This window comes from Lissotriton vulgaris, chromosome 7, assembly GCF_964263255.1.
Source record: "Lissotriton vulgaris chromosome 7, aLisVul1.2, whole genome shotgun sequence".
NCBI classification, from domain to species: domain Eukaryota; kingdom Metazoa; phylum Chordata; class Amphibia; order Caudata; family Salamandridae; genus Lissotriton; species Lissotriton vulgaris.
The window spans coordinates 48312033-48323997 of NC_141695.1; the positions used below are offsets into that span (position 1 = coordinate 48312033).

Genomic DNA, 11965 nt, shown 5'->3' on the forward strand with positions numbered 1-11965 from the left:
CAGCTATTCAGCCTAACATCCCGGAGGCAAGGCAGCATAGACTCAGGAGGAGAAAAGTGCAAGGTGATACACATCAGAACATTGCAGGTTGTTTTTTATTTTTCAAGAAAGATAACTAAACCAAGAAAAGAAACGCCAAAAGGCGCGTGAGATTGGCAATGGAGCAACAGAGACGTAAAGGAGTCGGCTAAGGGCAGAGGAGGACAGGCAAAGAATCGATAATAAGAATGAATGATAGGATGAAGAGGGGGGGAGGAAAAAAGCAGGAGAAGTACAAGCAGTATAAATCAGTTGGTGTCACAGGTTAGGGCGATAAGTGTTCGTCCAGGGGGACAGGTTCCGGCGGCAGGCACACATCTCCCCTGTACGCATTCCATGCCCCCCACACTTTATTCCATGTCTGAGGCCTCCCCCTAGCAACATAGACCGTCTTTTCTCGGAACATGCACCAATCCATGTTGGCTTTCCATTGTACCACCAGGGGGGCTGTAGCAGCACCCCACTTTTGAGCAATATCACGCTTGGCAACCATATTGCCCAATGTCACCCAAGGAGTCTGCCCCGTGTTTTGATCAGATGGTTCCCAAACGTTAAGGAGGCACCTCCGCGCCTCTGCTGCCAACACCACACCAGTCACCTCTCCCATAATCCGGTGCACTATCGCCCAGTAAGGGGCAATGACGGGGCATTCCCACAGGATATGTAAAAAGGTTGCGAGAGCCCCACAGCCTCGACGACACAGGCCATCGGGGGAGAATCCCATGTGTACGAGCCGGGGGCCGGTAACATACACCCGGTGAAGGACTTTGAATTGCACCAATCGGAGACGTGAGGAGATAGCGACCTCCTTAGGGGAGGACACTGCACTCTGCCAGTCCTCATCGTCAAGTTCCAGGCCGTCCGCCGTCCATTGGTCTCGCAAGCACAGGAGGAGATCAGTTCGAACATTAATCAATTTCTTATAGGACAGGGAAATAGCACTGTCAGGCATATGGCCATCCAGAATCCTGTCCTCTAAGGGGGAGCTCTCGGGGATCTCTCCCTCCGTCGACTTGGCAGAGAGCAACGCGTGTCTCAGTTGGGCGTAGCGGAAAAACCCTGAGGCGCCCAAATGGTATTCGGCCTGCAACTGAGGAAAGGATTTGACTTCGCCCTTAGTAACCATATCGTCCACCCTGGAGATGCCTATGAGATCCCATTTGTCGAAGCCCTTGGTGTGCCACAGCCTGCCCAAGATATCAGAGTCAAACAGTGGGGTAAACCTAGTCAGTCTGCTCTGCCAACCCTGCGCTTTAGTGATCGTCCGCCAAATGTGAACCGCTGCCTTGGTTGGGCCTGATAGGCGCCGATCGAAGGATCTGGAATACAGGGCACGATAGTAGTTGCCACTGTGTAAGAGCCACCTGTCCATTGCGTACCCTGGGCTATCAATAGGGCCATAGAAGCCGTGGTTGATAGCAGTGAGCTGAGAGGACCAATAGTACCGACGTACATCCGGTAGGGCGATGCCTCCGTCGTACCATGGCAATGTGAGCTTCTGGATGGCGACACGGGGTCGACCATCCCAGAGCAAGGCCCGTTGCAAGCTCTCAATCTCCCGAAAATAGCGGGCCGGAACCGGGTCCTGAGTGTTCTGTAAGGCGTACAGAAACCTGGGCAAGGACATCATTTTGAACAATGCTGCTCGGCCCAGGAGAGAGAGCAGGAGCCTGCGCCAACTATCCATGTCTCTCCGCAACCGCTGGAGAGGGGGGAGCAGATTGTTGTCGTATCGCGCCTTAGAACTACCGGAAATGTATATTCCCAGGTACTTAAAGCCCTGTCCGGCCATCTGGATATTGCAGCCTCTGGGGAGGCGCGGTGTGTCCCCCTTTAGAATGTAAAGAGAAGACTTGGCCCAGTTGATGACCAGGCCAGAGTGGCGTCCAAACAGTCTGAGCACATCGCACGCCACAATAAGCGACTTGCAGGGGGAAGTAAGGTAGAGCAGAATGTCATCTGCGTACAGGGAAACTCTATCTTCAAAGGTTATACCATGTAAGTCCGGGTGCGTACGTAGCATGGCCGCAAGCGGCTCAAGAGCCAGGGCAAACAGGAGAGGTGACAGGGGGCAACCCTGCCTGGTACCTCAGTGAAGGGTAAAGGACGCAGACACGCGGCCATTAACTGTGACATTAGCCAGCGGGCAAGCGTAAAGGAGTTGTACCCAACTCAGAAAGACCGGTCCAAATCCAAGCTTCGCAAGCACCGCCCAAAGATAAATCCACTCAAGGGAGTCAAAAGCCATCGTGGCGTCAAGGGAAGCAATTACCGCTGGTTCCTCGAGGGTGTGAGCTCTGGCCATAACACCATGGAGCCGACGTAGATTAAGGGCAGTGTTACGGCGGGGAATAAAACCCGACTGGTCCGGGTGCACCAAATCAGCGATGACTCCAATCAATCGATTGGCAAGCAGTTTGGCTAGGATCTTAGGCTCCACATTGAGGAGAGAGATGGGGCGATAGGACCGGCACACGTCTCTTGGTTTTCCCTCTTTGTGAATAACCACGATGGTGGCCAGCCTCTGATCTAAGGGGAGGAGGCCCTCGTCCAGTGCCTTCAAAAACATAGTCCGCAGGTGCGGGGATACCACGTCCGGTCGAATTTTGTATAACTCAACCGGGATACCATTGGGGCCAGTCGCTTTACCCGACCTTAGCCCACGGATCGCCAAGGCGACCTCGTCAGCGGATATGTCTCGGTCTAAGTCGGCACGGTCCTCTTCAAAAAGACAGGGAAGGTCAATCGTTGAGAGGAACGCAGCCGAGTCAGCCTCGGAGCGGTCTGAGTTGGAAGTGTAGACACCCCGGAAATAATCAGCAAAAGACTCGGCAATAGCACTTGGGTCCGTGACGGCGACCCCGTCGTCGCCCAAGATCTCAGGCACCACGCGGCTAGCCATCTCGCGCCTGTCCAGCCAAGCCAGCAGTTTCCCAGCTTTATCCCCAACATCGTAGATACGACCTTGCTGTTCCTTAGCCAGGATAAGGGCAGCATTCGTGGCGAGATCATGGTATTCCGCCTGTTTAAGGGAAAGGTCATGCAAAAGAGAGGGGTCGGGCTCGGGTCCCAGTCGGGATTCAAGGCGCAAAACCTCGTCTTCAATACACGTGAGGTCGGCATCTCTGACTCGCCTGGCCGTCGCAATGAGAGCAAGAGCCTCACCCCTTAACACAGTCTTGAATGCCTCCCACAAGGTAATAGCCGAGCCAACCGAGCCCACATTCTCCGAGAAGTAGAGGTTGATGGCCCTAGCAAGGAGCGCACGAGTCTTAAAATTACGGAAATACCATGGGTTAATCGCCACCGGCCGGTCAGACAGGACGATGTTAAAATCAAACGAGACCCACAACGGGGAGTGGTCGGAAATACCCCGTGCCAAAAAACGGGCCTCAGACACGGCAGACGCATGTGCAGCTAGGGTAAAAACGTAGTCTATACGAGAGAGACTACCATGGGCACTCGAAAGAAAGGAGAAATGGCGGAGCGCGGGATGTAGTAGTCGCCAACTGTCCACCAGACCCATGGAGTCAAGAAAGGAAGGCAACCACAGTTGGGAACTGCGGAGATCTCTCGGCGGTTGGCGGTCCAGGGTGCCAGAGCAGACTGAATTGAAGTCACCCCCCATTATCAATAGACCATCAGGCAGGGATAAAATGGCACCACCAAGGTCCTGGAAGGTACTAGATTGTAGGCCTGGGGGAACATAAACCGAAAGTAGCGCTAGGGAACGCCCTTCCCATCTCCCCGCCACTGCAGCGTAGCGCCCCCTCTCATCAAGCACAGTGACGTCTATCTCAAGAGGAAGGGACGCACGCACCAGGATACCCGCCCCCCGGGAGCCCGAAGAGAACCCAGAGTGGACACCATCTTGTAGCTTTTGCGGTTAAGAGCCTTGCAAGAGTTTCCTATCAAGTGCGTCTCTTGTAAAGCACAATATCGGGCATATGTCTCTTAATCAGTTGAATCACCACCCCTCTCTTAACACGGTCACCCAACCCATTAACATTCCAACTGATCACTTTTAATTTCCTACCCCCCATCATCCCGCAACCCGTCCCACCCAACCCCTGCCAACCCAATCATCAAGTGGAGAACAGCAGTAAACACGATCCATTGCCTAGAGGAAAGAAGAGAGAAAGAACGAACAAACAAAGAAACTTGTATAATTGCACCCCCCACCCTGCACCCCTGCATCAGACTAAAAAGCCCCCCCAACCAGCAGTGTGCCTGTCGCCCCATAAACTACTCTACAAAAAGTCCCAGAGGAGTAAGGAATCTCCGCGAACACCTCCCGCCACCCTCCATGTAACGACAGGAAAGGCAACAGAGTCACTTAAGAAACAATACCAACAGTCTCATGAAGCGGGGTCACCAAGCGCCTTTGGTACACAGTAGAGCCAAGTCTCATAGACCCGAGCCACCAGCCGCACCTCCATCTTGTTCATCTTGAGCGTCCCGACGTGGCGACAAAGTGTCCAACCATTCACTCACATTTTCAGCAAAGTCAAAGAACAGGGCACGGCCTTCATGCTCAATCCGGAGTTTGGCAGGAAACATCATAGAGTACTTACATCCCATATCTCGCAGTCTCCGCTTTACTCCCGCATAGCTCTGGCGCTGCCGCTGAACAGTCCTGGTAAAGTCCGGGTAGAAGTGTATTTCAGCGTTCTGGTACTTAAGCGGCCCATGCTGTCTGGATGCCTGCAGGACCGCATCTCGGTCCCGAAAGTTGAGAAGCCGTGCCACGATGGGCCTAGGCGCCACGCCCGACTTTGGCGGGCCGCCCGGCACCCGATGGGCACGCTCCACAGAGAAAAAGTTACTAAGACCAGACGGTGCCAAATGGGTCTTTATCAGTTCCTCCACAAAGAGGTCCGTCGCCGCTTCCTCCGACCCCTCCGGGACACCGACAATGCGGACGTTCTTCCGCCTGGCACGTCCCTCAAAGTCCTCCAGCCTCCTCGAAAATTGATCCGCAGTCATCCGCAGGTTCCGGACCTCGGTTTGCAGGTCGGAGACGTCGGCCGTCAGGCTGGAGGTCTTAATGTCCAGTGTCTTCACTCGATCATTAGTCTTGCCCAGGTCGGCTCTAATCAGAGTCAGATCAACAGCCATAGTGTCCACCTTGTGGGTCAAGATCTCATGTTGCAGCTGCATGTCAGCCCGAAAACTGGTGATGGCTCCCATGATGTCGCTCAAGGTGGGCTCGGAGCCGTCAGGCGAGCTCGCAGGTGGAAAGTTCTTGGCAGAGGATCCCGTAACAGGCGGCGTCTTCGGCTGGACATATCGCTCAATTCTACTCTGTTGCGACTGTGTTTTTCCGCGGACGCCTTTGTTCGATGTCTTGTCGGGGTCCCCTCTGTCCGCCATATTGTTTCTGATGAGGACAAAGGGCTGCACCAGTCAAGCCCGAGCCCAGCGAGCCAAGTAGAAAATCCGGGCTAGACAGCTAGGTCAGGCCGATGAAAGAACGCACTGCAGGTACTAGCACTCCGCCAGCAGGGACAAAAGGCAGTCACTCCGCAGTCCAATCGTGCGGAGTGGCGGAGACCGGAGAGACAATGGCACTGCCCTGGCACGGAGTTCAACTCGACGTAGCTCAGCGTAGGAACCACCGATTCGAAGGCGGAAGGCAGCTCCCGCCTCAGTAGACCATCAGCAATAAGAATCCACCCGCGTGGAACAGGATTTCAGACAGGATATATGAGGAGGATCGGAAGGTCCGCGGAGCTCCGAGCTTACGCGGCCATCTTGGTTGCCCGCGAAGCTCCTCCTAGATGGGAATTTTTAAAGGTATATTTTGTCTGGGTGTTTAGAGCCAAGCTTGCTAACTACTCTGATGCACTTTGCCCGCTCTACCGCTACACTACCCGGGGCACCTTAATTTAGTTAGGCATATGTGTACTTTTTATTTTAGGATTGATTATAACTTGATCATAGGGATATTGGAAGCAGAAGCCATGTCTGTTTCACGTAGACTTACTGCAACAGTGTAACGTTTCTCGAGGAGTGAAACAGCTTTGTGTCTACAGGTGTTTGGTGCATCGACTCTTGTTGGATAGTCAAAATGTTACATTGTCTCATGTTCTAAATATACACATATTGCAGCAGCAGTGACACCTTGTGGACAGAGTATGACATGAACAGGAAACAGACAGAAACTGACACAGCAGTAAACCTCATGGTCACACCCTTGAAGCACTGCCAGTGGTGACGTGTTTCAGGATGGCATTTTCTAAGGACCTGAGGATAAAAGCACACATAACCCTGGCTAATCACAGTACAGGTTTGGTTGAGGTTAAACAGTGTACACGCACACATTGGAACTCAGCTACTTCTGGCGGTTCATCAGAGAACAGTACTGGTTCTTTGCTTCGAGGGGGCGGTGTGTACAACCAGTCCCCAAATAAAATATAGCATTATTGGACATTCTGGTACGGAATTATAGCTTATCTGTACTCTACATTTTAATGGCTTTTAATAAGAGTTGGGTTACAGGAAAATACATTCTGTCTAAATCTGATATCTGGGAGAATGGCATCTTTAAAGGCAGGGGTAGTTCACAGATTTCTCAATTTTGAGCTAACTACAATCACAATCACCCAAAGAATAGCAAATCACTTTTGACATGTTTCTACTAAGGAGAACATGTTTGGCTCCCACTAGGATCAACGTATAGGAAGGGTTCAGGGATTTAACGAAGTTCTCCGCAGGCCCCGTTATGTGGGGGGCCCCCAGGGGTCCTTGTTTCAGAGGGGTCCCCTCACCTTCAAAAGCCATTGCATGCCTTGCAATGGCATGGACTAAAAAATAGGTAAACACTCGGAACAGTCACTGTGCTTTCCCAAGCAGGCCACCTGCAGCATAGGGGGCTGGGCCTGACCCTTCAGTGAGATCCCATTGAGCCCAAGACTAATGAATATTTGTGCAATCTAGGAGGCAACGGGCTCCTTATCACATTTTACAGGGGGCTCCATCATTTTGTGTTACGCCACTGGCACAGACTGCAGATCAATGCTGATTTCTGTGCCAGACTCACATCGGTATGTTGCAGTTTCAATATAAGTTTTTATTGGCCCGGATGATTTTCAGCTCCACTGGCACTGAGATTGTGACCTCCTTGCACATGAAATTCACAAACACTTTTGTGCGTGGCGGAGCCTTTACCGGCATGCTCATCTCTGACTTCTTCCTGATGGTGAATGACTGAGACTCTCCTTTCTTCACTGTGAAGGTGTTGGACACCCCTGCCTCAATATTGACTATTACAAACAAATTAAAGAAGACTCCAGCCCTTATTGAGGTCTCATTGCTGAATTCGAAGCTGTGGGAGGCGCATTTTTCAAACTCTTTGGTAGAAGTGGCCGTGAGCTGCTGCTCGATATCTGAGCTGTTCGCGTATGAATACTGGTCTATCTGAATGTTTCTTTCACTTTCTACCTTTTTCTTGTCCCTTTTATTGTCACAGAGCATTGCCCAGGGCGCAGAGGATACACAGATGAGACTTGGTCATTGAAACCGATATCGCAGTAATTTGCCAAATATTTACCAGCCCTGGCTACAATGAATCTTCCACCTATCTCTACAGGCTCATACAGAACCCATGCTCCACTCTGGACTCTGTGGGAGCTTATCTTGTCATCCATGTCCCCAAACACCAGATTGGACTCCTGAGTCAGCACTAACGCCCGACCCCCCTCATTGACATGTTCATAGACTGTGATCCTGGGATTGCTCAAGTTGTCAGTGATCAGCTTAAGAGAAAATATCTGGTTCCACATGTTAACAAAGGAAATCATTAAGTGCCCTCCTATGGAAACCCATGAGTATTCTCCCACCTCCAAGACTTTGCACTGCCCCTGATAGCAGGTATGTCGTACAAGACCCCGGGTTGCCCGACGATCTTCAGAGAGAAGATACAGTCATTGAAGCATTCATTCGTCAGATCTGGAACATCTGCTGTAAAAGTCTCATGGAGTCCATAGAAGTTGGCTTTTTCATAGACCATGATTGAGTCCACGGTCATCAGCTGTAGAGGCTTTGATGTGGTCCCTTACTTTATACTGTAGCAAAAGAAAAGCCAGTCAGTGGAGGTAAAGCAGGGTTCTGTGCGAATTTCCAGCAGTTTTTCTCTTCTGTGAAGACATTTTTTTCACTATGAATGATACATTCTGCTTTGTGTTTTGAAAAATGTTTTTCAAGAATAAGAGCTTAATTTCCCAATAATCGAGGGGCATCACAGACAAAGCAGTTTACATCTGTATTTCTTCAGGGTTTATTAACAGCGAAGATGAGAAGAAGCCATAAGGAACACTGGGTGGAAGTCACTGAATGAAACAGACTACTTTTGCTTTTTCACTCTAGCAACAAAGATGCCGCCACAATTCATAACATGATCACAGTAGCTCTCAATAGCAGTTTCTTCTGCAGTAAATATAATCTTGCAAATTACATCAATCAGAATTAGTTCAAATAATCATAAAATGTCTCTATTTTCTCCTCTCTCACTCAGCACAGAAATGAATGTGAAGTGACGCTGGGACAAGTAAATTGTGTTAGTTAATAAAACTGAAGTGAGATGGAAAGAAAACAAATATTGCATTTTGTAAGTGTGGTAACTCAACCTCAAGTTGGCAAAGTGGAATACAACAGCAATATAAAGAAATCAGTCAGCAGATCAAAGGCACATTTTGAAAAGAATCTAGTCAAAGCAGGGACTAAACTTGATTTGAGTATGTTAGCCAGATGGTACCTGGTGTTCATTCTAACCAAAGTTATTCTTTCAAAACTGGAGAGATGCCAAACATCATTGGCACCCAAGTGTCCCTAAAATGTGTAGGGCCACCTGTGACTAGTGCAGTACTTATCTGCCATCCTTCTGACCACACCTATGTGTTTCTGCTCAGGAGGCCAGTGACATGGGGTCGTTGCAATATGCACTAATTTATTTAAGCATCTTGTTCCCAGCAGAGTACTCATCTGGAGATAGAGGTATAACCTAAGATGTTAACTTACAAGACAAACCACCATCCTCCCTGCTGGGCCATGAAAAAAATTGTAGCTGATGACACCTGATTACTTTCATTGTGTTTTAGCTTTTTCTCTGTAATTCTAGTGGGGATGATGCACATTGACTCTGCTTGTACACCTGTGAAGTCTGTCAATTAGCACATGCTTCACTTAGCTCAGAGTGTTAGCTGTCTATGTTCAGCATCAATTGGTGGATTGAATAGTACATATCAGGGTCCTCCATACACACGCATTCACCCAGGATGGAGGGTTCCCATTTGAGGTAGTTGTAGGCCATGTCTACCTCATCACCTGCCTCTCCCCTACATGTCTCGCAGCTGCTCGTTCTTTCACCATCTCCCTAAACATTCCATTGTATCAGTTTACATTTTGTCTGCTTTGACACAATTGATGCCAAACTCAATATTTACCCCATTAGTTTCACTAAGGCTCTGCAGGTAACCAGCTTCATGAGAGAAACAATATTTGGACCAGAATTCCAGGCCTCAGCCACTTGCCCTCATCTGAGGTGAAAAGATGTGGTCTGCATCCATCCCACACTTTCTGTGTTCATTTCAGAAAGGTATGCTCCTGCAATAGCCCCTGACTGACTGAGATTGTCACATACCTTACAGTTGTAGTACTGTGCCTATAGACCTCAAGGTTTGTTTGCCCACTACTACCACAAAACGTCTGCTTGTATCAGGTGCATTGTTTCTGCTTTGAATCAACAAATGATGCAATGAGGAAGCCAGGAAAAGCTTTTTTTACTGCACTAATTTCAGCATGCTGCTGCAGGTCATTGTGTCAGATGCAAGAAGCTATCAATGGACCAGTTAAGGTTCCAACTTGAGGCTCTTGCCTCAGACAAAAGGATGTGGTCTGTGCTAATCCTGCACATCCTGTGTTCATTTCAGGAACATATTCTGCAAAGCCACTCTCTGATTAGATGAGACCTTTTTGGAATGAATTTGTTTCTCTTACAGTTGTAGTACCGCGCCGTACCTATAAACCTCAAAGGGCTGTTTGCCCGCTAGCACAACAAATGGTCTCTTCTACTGTGTTTGAGCATTGTGTCCCTCTGCCTAGGTCTGTGTAAAACATTTTTTTGCTGCTTCACAAGCCAAGCCAATTTCCTAGTATCAGACTATATCCTACTCTCCAACAATTCACATGACTAAGGGGCTGATTACAATGGGATGAAAGAATGTATCCTTAGGGCTAGAGCGGTCGACCTTGAAGCAAATCACTTAAGCTCCATGTGCCTAAAAAAAATGAATGTGTCCTTCTGTAATGAAACTGGTGCTCATGTAAAGCGCCTTGATACCCGATTCGGGTCTAGTTCGTGCTACATAAAACTCACAAAAAAATAGGGGGGCCACCATTGACAGGCTGTCTTCCCGCCATTTTAATAACCTTTACTGCCTGCCACATTTTGATGGCGAGGGGCTGTGTGGCTGTCCGAAAGACCGACCGCCATGGATGCGAAGGATCCATCGGAAGGGCTTGTAGTCCCTACATCACCATAGGTACACCACCATCGAGATTACAATGTCCCTTACCCACCAACCTTTCCATGGCGGGTAACCCACCATGGAAAAGCTGGCAGAAAGGAACAACGGGGGCACGTAGCTGGCCCCCCTTCCACCCTGGCCCAGAGAAACAGGACCTGGGGGACACCTATGATTCTCTACAACATATTCCTGCACCATGTGGCAGGCACTGCATGGTGCCTGCCACGGAGTACAGGGATATGTGTGTGGTGTCTGTTTTGTATTGCTATTCAGAAAAGGGGGGGTGGTGATGGACAGAGCATCTGAATTAAACAGAATACTCGTACCCAGTCAACAGATCAGGGCTTGATCCATCACCGTTTTTTAGCTCACTGCACCATCCCAGCTCAGAACCTGGCTACATGCAAATTAGTCTGTCCCTGGCCCTGTGCATCATGGGAACAGGGCAGACCAAACTACCAAGCCAATTCTTATACTGGGAAGGAAACAAGCTTCCGGGGACCCGTTTCTGGCATTACAGCCGCCTTCGGCCCGGCTTGCTTGAATCCTAATGGTGCAGTGAGCAAGGGACTCATGTCTGAGCATACCCTTCCACGCTTCTGTAACATTTATTAGAGTGAAGGAAAGGGAAAAAGGCATCATTTGAACCACAATCAGAGTGGACCTTGAGGCACACATAAACCTGAAAAAATAACCCAAATTCCCCTCATATGCAATTGCATCTTCTTTTATCATGCCACTATGCTTCATATTACTACACTACTGGTGGAACCCATATATTCTTATTAATTGGTGGTTTGGAGAGGCTCTATGCTGCATTTGACCCTTAATAACAACTATTTTAAGAAATTGTGCCTTCTTGAGTGATGTATCTAAACCCCCCACCTGTGCTTCCTATTACTACACAACTGAGGGATACTAACCTCAATTCATAGTTTTATTTTATCAGTAGTGGGTTGCACCTAAGTTCCTGGCTTTAGAGAGCTGTACTTTGCAGTATGTTGGACCTACACCACTTCTGGTGGAACCCACAAATTCTTAATAATTCTTATTCTTTTCCTTTTAATTGGTGGTTTATAGATGCTCTATGCTGCATTTGACCCTAAATAACAACTGTTTTGAGAAGTTGTGCCTTCTTGAGTGATGTATCTAACCACCCCTGCCTGGACTTGTAGCCGGTTATTATCTGTTAAGTTTGCAAAAAGACTTATTCAAGGAGGTTTGGCTTGTGTTACCTTTGGATCACCACAACAACTCTTCCTAACTGGTGGTGCACCTTCCCAGTGGCCTCCCACAACAATCCACATCTGCAATATCAATCAGCTGGAAGGAACACCCATTATTTTGGAAATATTGCTGCCTGTGCTATCACGTTTGAGAGAGGTCATTTCTTGAAACAC

At 49.0% G+C, this 11965-nt stretch overlaps 1 pseudogene; it reads right to left on the bottom strand.

The window, feature by feature from the left end:
* Positions 1–6906: 6906 nt before the first annotated feature.
* Positions 6907–8056, bottom strand: LOC147700691 (epidermal differentiation-specific protein pseudogene; annotated as a pseudogene).
* Positions 8057–11965: the final 3909 nt, after the last annotated feature.